At 52.7% G+C, this 14,561-nt stretch overlaps 1 protein-coding gene across 2 annotated transcripts in view; it reads right to left on the minus strand.

Moving 5' to 3' along the window:
- ARK2C (arkadia (RNF111) C-terminal like ring finger ubiquitin ligase 2C) overlaps positions 1-14,561 on the minus strand; it is a 107,611-nt gene that overhangs the window by 92,781 nt on the left and 269 nt on the right. The gene's annotated exons all lie outside the window — the stretch shown is intronic.

Here is a 14,561-nt window from a genome sequence, read left to right on the forward strand (position 1 = left end):
GCAAGGGTGTCGCTGGGAGGCAGTGACCGGCTCACCCCTGACCTCCCGACCTCACAGTCTTCTCTTCGGCAGGTAAAGACGGCCCTCCTAGGAGGAAGACTTGGGGCGGGGAGAGGACTCCGAGACAGGCAGTCACCAACAGATGGGCCACCTTCCACGGCCTTTCTTAGCTCCATTTCTCTGCAGTATAAGGAGTTGCTGGGCCAGCCTTGAGCTAGATGACCCAGTTCCCGGGCTGGCATCTCCCAAACAGTCTCCACGCACCAAGTTCAAGGGCTGTTTTAGGACTCGCATGGGCACACACACAGAGGTCTGCCGGCAGGTAGCGTGGGGAAGTGCTACCCAGGCAGAACCAAAGGGCTCGCTGTACGGGGGGAGTCCGCGTGCCCGCACGCATCGGGGCTCCCCGCCACAGGGGTGACGCGCGGAGCAGTTTGCTCATTGGGGGAACATATAACTCTTCTGCAGAAACAACTTTGAACAGCTCAGGGGGTCCCAGGGTTTGGTTGGATAGAGTGGAAAACGCTGCCCCGGGGCCCTACTGCAAGGGTCGGCTCCACCCCCTCGTCCTCCAGGCCCAGCGCCCCCCCAAGGTCATCCCCCTCACCTTGCCCTCCTCCGGACCCCTGCCCGCCCTCCCGGCAGGAGGCCATGAAAACCCCTGGAAGGTGGGGAAGGCTACTCTGCCCCCTCATGGCTTCCTGGGGCGGGGGCAGGGGGCTGTCGAGATGTCAACCTTGTTTCCTAGGCCTTCAAGGGTCGCCCTCAGCCCTAAGCTCAGGACATCCGTCTCTGGGGAGAGGGTGTGCACTTCCCTCCTGACAAAAGCCAGCCGGCCAGCAGATCCACGGGCAACACTGCAATGCTGACACCCAGGAGTGACAAAGCCCCAGCTCCCCCCGCAGGACAGCGGGGGCGGCACTCTGCTCCTCAGCCTGCCCTGTGCCCCCGCGGCCCCTCTGCCCGCAACACGCTGCCCCCACCCCTTCTCCTGGGCAAGCCCACGCATCCCTTAAGACTCAGCTCGGGGTCAGCTCCCCCAGGCTGGGAGAGCACCCAGTACCTACCTGGAAACTTCCTGCCTGTCGGCGCATCTGCTTCCCCTCCCATTGGGTCTGGTGAGGGTAGGTAAGGAGCCTAGGAAAGTGGCTGGCCCAGACAAGTGCCCTGGGGAGCATCTGCTGGTGCTTTTGTTGTCGTTGTTCTCCTTGTGTCCCCAGGGCCGTGCACAATGCCTGGCCCGGGGTACATGCTCCATGCACAGCTGTCAGACGAGCTGAACAAATCCACCGTCAAATCTCAGCCTCAATATAACCCTGTTGGGGGCCAGTGTGGGGAGGGGTTGGGGGGAGGGGAGGTGGGTTGATCAGGATTGTTCCCATTTTACAGATGAGAACACTTGGGCTCAAAGAAGTTTTTCCTCCTCCCCTCTGTTCCCCTTACCAAATTCAAAGTGCCTCCTAGAAGCAGGCAGAAGATTCTTTACGTGGCAACTCCCTAGTAGACAGCCACGTATGACGAGAGTAGCCCCGTCCCCTGGGTCAGGTGTCAGGGTGGGCATCGTCCATCCCCCACCTCACTTCATCCTCACTCAGCCCGGCAGGTCAGGAGGAGCACCCCATTCTGCAGAGAATGGAACCAGCACCCCGAGAGGGTTGCCCACTTGAGAGGGCGGTCACGAAGCCCCCAGCTCCCCTGGGGCAGCCTCGCCCTCTGCAGGTGTACCCGAGGGATGGCATGTGGACCCACCGGGGCCCTCAGGCGGCCCGGCCGGGCAGGGGTGGGAGAGGGGGCAGAGAATTGCAGGGGAAATGGCCAGGCCCAGGGGAGATAGCAGGGAGGAAGGGACTGGAATGGGTGGCATGACAGTGAAATGAGAGGACCCAATGCTCCAGAAAAGAAAAAAAAAAAATCAGACAAGGATGACAGCCACAGGACTCTGAACATTCACCTCTTGGATCAGATCAGGGTCTATGTCTGGGGGAGCGGGGCAGGGAAGGCAGGCTGACCTGAGAACTCCCCCAGGCATAAGAGGTTCAGATCTCCCTCCTGGGGAGCAGCTCCAGTTCTGCCTCTTCCAGGAGGCCCTCCTGGCTTCTCCAGGCCTCAGTGACCTCTCCCCATCCCGTATGCCAGCCCTGACCAGTTGCCTCCAGGCTGGGCCAGGCTTTCCAGCCAGCATGACCATCAGCTTGGCCCTCTGTGGAGCCCAGCCTGTGTTCTCCACCCACTTCAGGGTTGCTCAGGGCTCTCCCCAGTGAGGCTGTGAGCCAGAAGCTGTGTGTGCCTTGACTGCCCACAGCCCATCCTAGGTTCTCATTAACTGCTTATGCAGTGACACTGAAACATGCCCGGCCCTCTCTTGTCTGCCCCTTTGCACTCCCTTAGGACCCCCTAGACTGTTCCAGGGTTCCAGGCCTGAACAAACAGGGTGTGTGTTCAGAGGGAGCTGGAGAATGACCACCTCTGGCTAAGCACCGCCCAGGGCTCTGAGTGCCTTGCACTTCATCCGTCCCTCCATCCTCACCTCCCCCTGGCGCCGGCACCCATAACAATCATCTCCAGTTTTTCTGATGAAGAGATGAAACTCGGGGAGGTCCAGAGTCACCTGGCTAAGCCAGAACCCAAGATTTCCAGATGCCAAGATCTGTGCACTTCTTGCTACCACTTAGTGTCCCCAGTTGTCCTCAAGGAGAGCCCGCAAGCAGAGCCTTGCCCGGCCCAGGAGCAGCCCTCAAAGTCAAGGCGGCCCTTAGTTTCTGGCTGGGGCGATGAAAAGGTTTTAAAAGTAAGAAGTGCTGATAGTGGCACAACGTTGTGAAAATCCTCAACGCCTGTGAACTGTACACTTTAAAAGGGTTCACACAGGGCGCCTGGATGGCTCAGTCGTTGAGTGTCTGCCTTCATTCAGCTCAGGTCATGATCCCGGGGTCCTGGGATCGAGTCCCGCATTGGGCTCCCTGCTCTGCGGGAAGCCTGCTTCTCCCTCTCCCGCTCCGCCTGCTTGTGTTCCCTCTCTCGCTGTCTCTCTCTCTGTCAAAAAGTAAATAAATATCTTAAAAGGGGGGGGCAGTTCAAACAGCAAATGTTATGCTCTGCCCTAGTTCCCCCTTATCCACAGGAAATATGTTCCAAGACCCCCAGTCGATGTCTGAAATGGCAGGTAGCACCAAACCCTATATATACTGTTTTTTTTCCTATACACACATACCTGGAATAAATTTAATTTAGAAATAAAGCACAGTAAGAGATTAATAATAGCTAAGAATAAATTACAATTGTGCTAATACGCTCTAATAAAAGTTATGTGAATGTGGTCTGTGTCTCAAAATATCTCACTGTACTGTACTCACACTTCTTCTTGTGATGATGTGAGGTGGTAACATGCCTGCCTGAGGACAGGAAGGGAGGTGAAGGACGCGGGGCCGGTGACGTCGGGTTAGGCTGTCACTGACCTGACCACATGTCAGAAGGACGAGCATCTGTTTCTGGACTAGAGCTGACAGTGGGTAACTGAAACTGGGAACTGAAAACCGCAGAGAAGGGGGAACCACTGTGTATATTTTACTACAGTAACAATGAGGGTCCTTAGAGTCCCGGGGGCAGCCCTGCTGGGCCTCCCCCACAAGAAAGCCTCCCTCACATGCTTCCTCATGGCATTCATGTCCACCTCCCCACTCAGACCCTCGCTCCCGGTCGTGGCCCTAGCCCTCCAGACTAGGGAACAATATGGCAGATCGGCCACCATATTGAAATACCATCCTTTTCTCTATCCAGTCAAACCCCACACGGTCTTCAGCCTCACCCAGTTGTGCTTCCGACAAAGCATCACTCCACCACCCCTGTTGGAGCTGCTGGAGCTCGGGCCGCTTCCAACTTGCCTTGAGTCAAGACCCAAGAAGAGCACCGGCCCCCAGAGTCACGAGACCCAGGTCCCAATCCTGACTGGGGCGCTCGGGAGCTGGTTTTGCAACTCCAGCCCCTGGACAGGGTAGGGTTTCCAGTTCTGTGAAGAGGACGCCTTGCTTCACCTGGCACTCCTCATACTCTTCCCCAGGAGCACCTGAATGTCGGAGGGGTGTGAAACAACCAGCCCCCAGCCATAGGGCTACTGTCTGGCCTGCCCGCATGAAATACGTCATCAGAGTCCTATATTTTCACTCAAAAGTTCATGCAACATTTGCAACTGGTGACTTAAGAGTTCCTTGTCTAGTCTAATATAAAACCCCTTTTTCTCCCAGATTTAGCAGTAAAACTGGAAACCATGCCATGTTTTGCTGGGGCACAGCAAGCCCCTTTTTTGCCGGGAGTCAAGGGTTCTGCTCTGTATTGCACATCCCTCCCAGCTCCCCTCTAGTCTGGATGCTCCCAGACGGCAGGCCAGGACCACCCTGCCATGGTGAGCCCAAGGAAGGACTCTTCAGGGACCAACACAGACTTCGTGAGTCCTCAGGAGAGGATGAGCGGTCCCTGCTGAGGAGTGGGGACAGTGACAAAAGGGCATGTCTCTAACTTCTTCCTCCCACCTTCCCATCCTCCATGCTCCTTCTTTCCTCCACCTGTCTCCTAGAGAAGCCTGGACGGGTCAAGGACCCTTCAGGATGCGGTGGGGATAGAATGGGAAAATGCACCCCAAGTTCGTGTCTGGGCTCCTTGCCCACCCTCTCCATCACACTCCCAGCTCACCTGCCCAGGGGAGGGCTGGCTGGCTGTTGTCCCCTTCACCACCTGTGACCTCTCTTCCCCTCACCCCTCCCATAAGCCCTTCCCTCCTGGCAGGGAGAAGGCTGGGCTCCTCAGGCTCTGGGGGGGCCCAAACCCCCTCCCACGGCCTCTTACTGCCTTCCCCCTCTTGGCTTGGCTGCAGCCCTGCCTCCCGGGCAGGGGCAGCCTCAGGATCTATCCCCTCAGCCAAAGGAAGTCCAGCAGGTGCCGCCTCCCAGGCCCAGGTTCTCTCCAGACCGGCGGACCGATCTCCCCCCTTAGGCCTGACTTCCACCTATGCCCCGAGGGACATGGGTCCACCAAAGGGGAGGCCAGAGCCACAGCCCACCTAACCTGGGGTTCAGGAGGAGCTCTGGTGAGCTCTGACTCAATTGAGGCCAAGGCTCTGTCCAGCTGCCTCTTCGGTCTCCCTCACCACCAAGCTGGACACACAGGCTACTGAGCCGGGGGCGGCTGGCTGTGCCGGGAACCTCAAAGAAGGGTCTGTGGACACCCGTGTTCCCCCCGTCATGCCTCACCTTCCCCAGAGTCGGATTTCTCAGCTCTGCTCAGCAGGCCCTTTTCTGGCCAGTCCATTCCAGCTCAGCCTCCAGGGAATGCCCTAGAGGCTGAGGGCCCTCCGGGGAGGACCACCCTTTGGCTTCAGGAAGACTCCTGGTATCGCCAGCCCTGGGGGGAGGCATTAATCCATTCCCGCACACAGCGTTTGGGAACCTAGGAGCAGTTGCTCTAGGAGGGGGGTGGCCCTAGGGGACAGTCAGGCCCTGCGCACTGGGGAGGGTGGTATGGAGGCCCCGGCTGCCGGGGGAGCAGAGCCCCAGCGAAGCTGGTTGTTGGGGGGAGGAACACCGGAGAGCGCCCCCCCTTCCCTCCCACTCTCAGCCCCAGACTCGGAGCAGCAGCTGTTGCAAAGCTTCCTGCCCTTCCTTGAGACAGGTGTCCGCCGAATTCCCACTTCCTCCCAGCCTGGGAGAGCTCCTCCACCCCCTCTCCACGTGGCAGGCCGGTGCTGAGTCAGCAGCCGCCACTTCCTCTCCTAGCTGCACCCCGCTACCTGGGAGGAGTGGCTGAGCCCCATGGGACAGGCCACCCAGGGGGTGGCTCCCCTGCTCGGCCTGGCACGCCCCGGAGGATGATTCAGGGAAAGGACGTATTAGGGAACAAGGGGAACTTCTCGCTCGGGCATCAGGTGAGCCTGGGCTCAGGCCCGCGGGCCGTGCTCCCTGCCGCCCCACAGCACTCCCGGCTGCCCAGGGGAGGTGGTCTAGCCACCGGGCACTAAAGAGCGCACGGCTGCCACCCCTGTGGAAAGTCAAAGAGGCAATGAAGGGTGCCTCACATCTAGGGGAAACCCCAGTGTTTTCACGCAGGAAGGGACCACTGGGCCATTAGCTCCCTTGGCAGACAGCAAGTGAGTGCGTGGCGTAGTCAGCCGGCCGCAGGGCACCCCGGGGCAGGGCAGGACGGTGAGCCCCAGCTGTTCCCACTACACTCACTGCACTGCATGGCCCATCTGAGGCCCAGCACCGAGAAACGCCGCTCATTATGGCTACCATTGCCTTGGGCCGGCTTCGCGCTTTGTTTCCCACGCATCACTTCACGGGACAAGTCCTGGAGGACAGATTCGATGGGTCTATCCTCCCCGTTTGACTGGCAGGCCAACCGAGACCCAGGGGAGGAAGCTGACCTGCCCAAGATCACAGAAGTCTGTGGCAGAACAAAGACCAGCACCCAGATCTCAAAAGTTGCTGCAAACCTTCTTCCTTCCCCAAGCCCTCTCTGACCTGCCCTCCCCTCCAGCTATCTGGGCCTATTGATGGGAGGGGCTGATGGTGAGCAGAGAGGCTCTGGAGCTGTCAGCCCCACGCCACCCACCTCTCCTCCCCTGGGGCCCACAGCAGCCCTGCAACCCAGGGCCATGTGAGTGCCTCCCATGGCCCCGAGCCCAGGTGCAGAGCCACGGTTCACGGAGAATATCGTGCAGCCAGTAACAGTGATGCTTGTCAAAACAACATAGGAAAGCATGAAAAGGCTGTGACATGTTACATTAAAAAAAATGGAGAATGCAGGATTGCACATTACTGTGTTTGTAGCTTGCCAAAAAATATACATATATGTATGCACAGATATGTGGGAGGAACTTCACTGGCATGATCTCAGAGGGGTGGACACCTGAGACTTTTTTTCCCCTTCCAAAATGTCATTCTAGTCCTTCCATGATCGAACCTAGATGGAAGTTGTTGAACCCCCAGGTTCTTCCTCCTCACATGGGCAGGGCCAACCTTTTTTGCAAACCCGTGAGGGCGTGACCCTGGCACTTGCCTGCCTTGGAGTCTCTCTTCTCAAGAAGGGTGAGATTGGATGAAAATCCTTCAGGCTGAGATATCAGGGCACAGCAGGGCGCAGCACCCAGGGGGTCCATGTTGCAAGAGAGGCTACGGAGAGAATGGCCTCCTGACTAAAGATGCGTGCGTACAACCGGATAAGGGGATTCCAAGACTGGAGAGAGAGGTTTTTGAGGAGTTGTCATGGAAACATGAAGAATTTTTATTGAAGTGAATTTCCTAACCCCACCGGGTACTTACTAGAAGTCTTTAATCCCAGGACAGTGCCATGGTCCCCTTCCTTCTGTCACTCTTGGCATCTCAAACCCACTGAACTCATCTCTCCCTGAAACTAACTATTGCTCCCATCTTCCTGGTTTGTCCCCTCTGCCGGACTCAGTTCTGCTCACTTCTTCTTATGGTAAGGCTCCTCATGGGAACCGTCCTTCCCATCCCCCAGACCTTTGGTGTAGGCTTCCATCACCCCCGGAAGCCTGCCATGGCCGCCTCCCTGGCCTCAGCCCCTAGGCTCACCTCTCTGTCACCAGCTGCCACAATGAGTTGTTGAAATACCACTCTCCCCAGAGAGCTCCCAATGGCTAAAGGAGCAAGTTCAAACTCTCCCGGAGCTTCCCGAGGCCTTCCGAAACGGGCTTCAAAGTATCTTCCGGCCCTTTGTCCCACATTCTCCAGACCTTGTGCTGCTTAACTCCTAGAGCTGTGCTCTGGGGAGAACCATTCAAAGACAGACAATGGTCCCCGTGCCTCCTGAGGCCACACGAGGCAGCAGACCTGCACGCATACCCCTACACACATGCACGCACACACACACACACACACATACACACCCCTCCTCGTATGCACTTCCTGTTCTTGCCAAATCAGCAGAGCCTCTTGGCCTTAGCCAAAGTCTCGCTCCTTCCCCACCCCCACCTAGAGCCCTTCTCCCTCTTCCTCCCTCCTGAAGCACACTACTCTTTGAAGCACATCTTAACCCACCTCCTCAGCAAGGTTGTCTCTGAAACTTTATTTAATCCCTCACCAATAAATTCCTATGGTTATGGGGGATGGAGGGCAGCCATCTAGCAGGCCCGAGGCACCTGCTGCATGCCAGGTGCCTTTGAATAGTCTAAACACACCCTGTCAGGTATCAGGATGGTCACTGTTTAGATGATGCTCAGAGCAGTGGTCTAAGTTCACCCTTCCGGGCCAAGACAGGGCTAGGACTTAACCCCTGGATGGCCCCAGGCTCTTTCCACCTCACCCAGTCCGGATGTTCTGCCATCGTTTGGGTGCTTTGGCACAGAACATCTTAGACAGCATCCGGTTTCCTAAGCATTCATCTCCCAGCCTCAGCATAAGCCTCTCTCGGAAGGGCAGACACCCAGGTCCTACAATGCTTTTGTATCCCCCTTAACTTGGCCCCAAGTAGGTATTCAGTAAACACCCATTAACTACATGAATAAACAAGTGAGTGAGTGGATGAACGAATGACTGAACACACGAAGTCACAGGCATTGCAAGTGGGTTCTGCTGCAGGGTTACAAATGTTTGCTTTTGGTTCTTAAGTCATCCAGAAAATCCTGAGTCTCTCTAAGGCCAGCTGTCCCCACCCCTCTCCCCCAGCTCTCATGGAAATACATTGGCTCCTCTGTGGCTAAGCCCTACTGGAAACTAATAAATACTGATTCATGTTCGTACTATGTTAAGCCAGGAATTTTTAAAGAGCTAGTTAGATCCACAGAAAAACTAAGGCACAAATGTCTTGCACCTTTGTGCAAACCGTAGTGAGGTAGGACTGAGAGATCCAGAGTCACACCCTGAACTGGAGTCAGGGGCCAGTGTCTCCTGGCCAGGAAAGGGGCTTCACAATGCACTTGGATCCGGCATGGAGTTTTGCTTCCCTAGCACAGGAAACCAGTAAGTTTTCCAGTGGGACACCTTAATTTAAAGATGGGAAGGATGTGGGGGGAAAGGATAGGGCAGGAGGTAAGCAAACTGTAAGATGAAGAGAGGTGACCCAGTCTCTGTCACCTGCATCTTGGAGCATCAAGACCCTTGATGGTCTTTTCCCCTAATCTTGAGGGATTCATAGTATTGGCTGGTTTATGGATAACTATTATTTAAGAAAACTCATCATTTAAGTGGTCCTTATCTGCTGCTAGCTTCAAGAGTTCTTTTGTTTGAAAAGAAGACTGGTAAACAAGAGCTGTGCTTCTTCTCACTAGAAAGTCTATGGTGTAGGATCTAAGTAACTAGATGGCTTTTCCAAAATCCGGGAGTCAAAAGTTATTAAAACGGATATGTGTCAGATGGTTGAGAGAGTAGATACAAAGTACAATGGCTTTGTAATGATCATCCAGTCAAGGGGGAAAGGGCTTCTTCATCTGAATGTGTTTCTTCTGACAATCTGGGTGAAAATAGAGTATGCATTTGATAAATTGCTGAAACATGACTTCCCATTAACCCCACTAGCTTTCTATATTATTACTAGGTTAGAGCCCATCCTTGCAATGTATCGATCAACTAATTCTGACATACATAACACTAATCTAGAGAAGTAGAATCTTAGAGCTGGTTAGCATCAATCTAATAATAGCCACTGCTCTCTAGGACAAAAACGAGGGTCATCACCTGATTTTGGGGGGTAGTTTTACCGCTGTTGAGGATGGGTTGGAGAATGGTTGCTTTTGCTTTCTCAAACTAGGAACAAAATTAAAAGTTTCGTGTTAAACCGAAATTAAAGAAGAAAAAGGAGGAGGAGAAGAAGGAAAAAAAAAAAATCCTTGAAGGCCTGCATATCTCTTCTTGCACCAACTACAGCATGAGCCTCCGCTGGGAACTTCCATGTGTGTCCATGTGTCACAGTAAATCAGCTCAGCTTTCCCACCCAGGCTGGGCAGAGCACAAGAACAAAGGGCCAGAGCAGAAAGGGCAGTAATGGGAGGAGAGGAGAGTCCAACCAAGCCACAAAGAAGGCAAGGCAGCACTGTGGTCAGGCAGGGTGCACCTGCGTGGAGAAGGAATGCCAGCAGTGGGGCAGAGGGGCCCCGGGAGACAGCCTGGGGGAGGGAGGAGGAGGTACAGCCTGGGAAGAACAGCTCCAAAATGATGACCCTTTGGAGGAACTGAGAATTTCTTTAATCAACCTATTTCCTCCCTGTCTAAAATGCCTCATTTAGCAAGATTTGTTCTGGGCTGAAACTGAATAGGTGTAATTGACAAATGCTTGAATTTGGGTTCCACTCTGGGGGAAAAATACCTCTCCACTGGCTTCTCAAATGTAATTATGGAAAACAGATACACGTTAAGGGCTCTTCTTCCAACTCAATTTGGGGGTAGGTCCCAACTTCCCTCCTGATCTGCACCCCACCTCCTATACACACACACACACACACACACACACACACACACACCCCTACACACTTAGACAACGGCAGAGATCTGGCTTTCTTTCTCAAGAGAGGCACTAGGACCACAGATGAGGCAGCTGTCCGGGAACTAGGCTATAATCAGCTTTAACTGGCTTACAGCCTACAGAGGACACAGACCCTCTTATTTCTACGGTAACAGGTCAGGCTGCTGACCCTGGGATAAATGTGGGGGGTGGTCTGAGTTGGTTTCTGTTCCCAACATCTTCCTTATGCAGGATCTCAATGAAAAACTTACACTGCAGGTCCCAAGAACTTAAAGATGTACATAGAAGAGGGTACTTTAAAATTCTAGACCATGGCTTCAACTACATGTAACATGTTACCCCCAGCATGATTTATAAGGACAGTAAATCAATGAGACAGTAAAAGGAAAAGTTAAAACACAACTAAAAATGGGTTTTTCAGGCGAGTCTGAAATGCTACAAGATTGCTAGTTAAGAACAGTATCCCTTTTCTCAACCTAAGTGTTATATCCCCACCTCTTCACCAGCATCACAAACCGAGTGCCGTGTAACTCAGAAATTATGGTGAAATGTGCCGGCTGCACACGTGGCCAAAGATAGGGGTTGTCTCTATGCGGTTGAGCTGTTTCCGTGTGGCCGGGCAACTGACCTTTCCCATGGCCCCAGATGTCTACTGTAAAAGGATACAGACTAGTTGGGATTAAAGTCACCATATCTGTACCACCAAAAAAAAAAAAGAAAGAAAGAAAGAAAGAAAAAGAAAAGAAAGAAAGGAAAGAAAAGAAGAAGAGAAAGAGAAAAGAAAGAAAGAAAGGAAAGGAACAGGAAATCAAGAAAGGAAAGGAAAAAAAAAAAAAGGCATTCACTCGAATCTTACAATGGGAGGTGGGAGTGGTGGGTGGGTGGGTGAGGGTGGGGATAGAAAAGCAAGGGAAAAAATCTAAACAGCAGGATACGACAATAAATGGGAAAACAGCAAGAGAAAAAGCACACTAGGTTAATATAGGAAAACTAGTTCTTTATTGAGAGATTGTATATTAGTATTAGTGGATTCTGTGTGTAACAATGTCATCATGCACACGATACCAAAAAAAAAGGCTGGGCCCACCATGCTTCGGAAGGAGCAACAGAACAAAAGCAGCGTACAATGAGCAGATGGCCCGGGCTACACGACCACAGTACGTTTCAGCAGGGTGACATCTCTAACCGAGCGCTGTACATTGTCAACTGGGGGATGTAAAAAAATACAGATCATGCTTTAGTTTTAGTACAAGAAAAGGTGAAAAAGATACACAACCAAAAGGATATTTGATACAGAAAAAATTACCCACAAAATAAGAACAGGAAGTAATTCAGCACAGCAGAACACACTATCCCTGTTTAATGGAAAACCATTTTGCTGGGGATTCTTTCTTCTTCTTTTTTTTTTTTTTTTTTTTTTTTTTTTGCTCTTTCTTTTCAGATTGCCAAATGGCAATCTGGGGCAGCCACTTGGGACTTTCTTTTGGAAGGACCCTCGAAGTAGGGGCCTTATTCTTACATTACTGCCGTCGTTTTGTTGCAGTTTTCCAGCAGGTCCGGCTGGTGAGGCAGCAGAAGGGAGCCGGCTGTTAAAGGGGCAGCTCTGAGGGCCAGGGCGGATGTCCAAAGATACTCTTGACATCATACAATTAAACAATTAAGACACCATGGCCATGGCTCCCCCTTAAGCCAGGGACCTTGCTGCACCAAATTTTCAGAGGCTATGGGGTAATAGCAACTGTCATCTCATTCAAGATTTTCATATATGTATAAACATATACTTATTATTTTTTGCCTCCGACTAAATGTACTCTCTTCACTTACGCCTGGGTGCTGCCAAGAAGCTAGCTGATGGCCACCCAGGTAAGTGGGAAATGGGGTTCCAGAGCCCCCAAGCCAAGGCAAAAGGAATCCACTTAACAGGGATTTACAGTGCAATGTACTCAGCTAAACAAGATGAAGATACAAAAATGGTTATTTCTCTACATCTATCCTGAAATGGCCTACATCCTATACTACTACAATGGAAACTAAAAAGAACAGACTTAAGCTGGCAAGCTATCTAATAGTTTTACAAGAAGATTGTGGTGTAGGACCTTGTTGGGTTAAGCATTAGTATCCTCTATCGAAAGGTCATGAATTCTTATCTCATTGTGCTAAATTTTACCCACAGCCCAACTCACCCTCAGCCCTTGAATTTCCTGTGGGCGTGTTTGCCATGAAAGTAAACTTTGACTGAGAGGCAGAATTTATTGGGGGGGCGGAAAGGGGACCTTGCAGGGGTGGGGGGGAGCATATTAAAAATAAAATTTAAAGGCAGCTGAGCAATTTGAATTTCAAAACGTAAAATCGGCATCCTGCAATGGTATTTAGAGATCCGTGGTATTAATGAGGATGATAATGATTTAATCAGGATAATTATACTTTCAGGCTCAACATCCTTCTTAATCATTTTTGAATTTCTGCCTAGTGTAATGTTCCACACCCGTTTTAAGAGGAAATGCCAAGTAAGAAGACATAATTGTGTATTGGGGGAGGGGGTTGACATTTCCAGGGAGAGCTCACCCGCCCCCGCCCCGACCTACTCCTCACACACCCCCTCCACACCCCCTCCACCGCTAGGCCGGCCTGAGATAGGGATACTGCCGCTTAAATAGCAATGCTTTCCTCAGATGGAGACAGGAGATGGTTAAGAGGGGTGTCACAATACAGCTAAATGCGGAGGCAGAAGGGTCACAGCGCACACAGCAGCGAGTTGACCATTCACTGAGCTACACAATGAAGAAAAAAAAAAGATTTGATAAATGCAGAATGTCATCATTCTATCATCACACAAAAAAACTGCGGTTCAAACAGGCCTAAGGGGGCCAACCTTGCCTTTTAGGTTCTGGGGAGAGGCGTGGGGCTGGGGACAGCTGGGCTGGAAGAAAGAGGGCCGGGCTTTCATTTTCTTGCCCAATCGGGCCCCTGGGGCGCACTAAAGCGCTCGCCCCGCGACCCCACCCCCTGCTCTGACTCGAAGGAGCAGCCCTGGTCGCAAAGGGAAGACATCATTCTGTGAGTGAGGGAGGGGGGAGTGGGGGAGGGCCTCAGCCAGCAGGGATTTAAGCAGACTTGGAGTGGGAGAGGGTAGCAGAAACATTTCCAAGAAGAGAAATGTGAGTCCAGAGGCAGAATACAAAAAGAAAAAAAAAAAAAAAATGAATCTAAATGCATCTCGGATTCGCTTTGGGAGGTGGGAATTTTTGATTAAAAGAAAATGGAAGAAATGTGGGGGGGGGGAGAAGAGGGGGAAACCAAGCTATTGTTGGAGTAGAATGTAAGGGAAAGGGGATGTGGGGAAGGGGACCGTGCAAACACACCCCATGTATCACAGTTAAAAACAAAGCCGGCGCCGGCCTGCTGCTTTGTCAACGCCAGCCCAGGGCAAAGGCCTGGCGTGGGGGCAGCTTCGCACCTCATCCGCACACACAGCGCAACACCCGAGGGCCGGGCACCCCGCTCCGGCCGGGACCGGGGGTGCACAGCAGTGCACGTCTGACTCCGAGGCGCACACACACTGACACACGCGCTCACATACACACACCCAAGCATTTTGAATCCATAAATGCAACTGTCATACAAAGACAATGGGGGGGGGTAGGGAGGTAGCACAAGGGCGATACAGAAAAGGGTTGAAGGGGAGAAAAGGATGGGACCGGACGGGAAATCGTGCAAGTGCCCACCAGAGGGTGGGGGCTGGGGCACGGGATAGGGCACATACCAGATCCCAGCTAACCAGCCAGCGGGAGCGATAACCGAAAGATGAAGGAATACAAACACAAATAACACAAAACATACATATGCCTCAAAAAAACCAAATAACAGAAAGCCAAGTACGCTTGCACACACATACACATACGCGCGCGCACGCACAGTCATGTATCTCTCTCCTTTCGATCATACAGGGCTAGGTATTAGGGGAAGGGGCTGTGATTTGGGGGAACCGCGTCCGCCGCAAAGAATAAAAAATGGGGCTGGGGAGGGAGGGACCCAAATTCGCCAAACCCTAACTTCACTACAAAAGCTCCCACGAGGGCGGCCACCCCCACACT

Source organism: Halichoerus grypus, chromosome 13 (assembly GCF_964656455.1).
Source record: "Halichoerus grypus chromosome 13, mHalGry1.hap1.1, whole genome shotgun sequence".
Taxonomy (NCBI): domain Eukaryota; kingdom Metazoa; phylum Chordata; class Mammalia; order Carnivora; family Phocidae; genus Halichoerus; species Halichoerus grypus.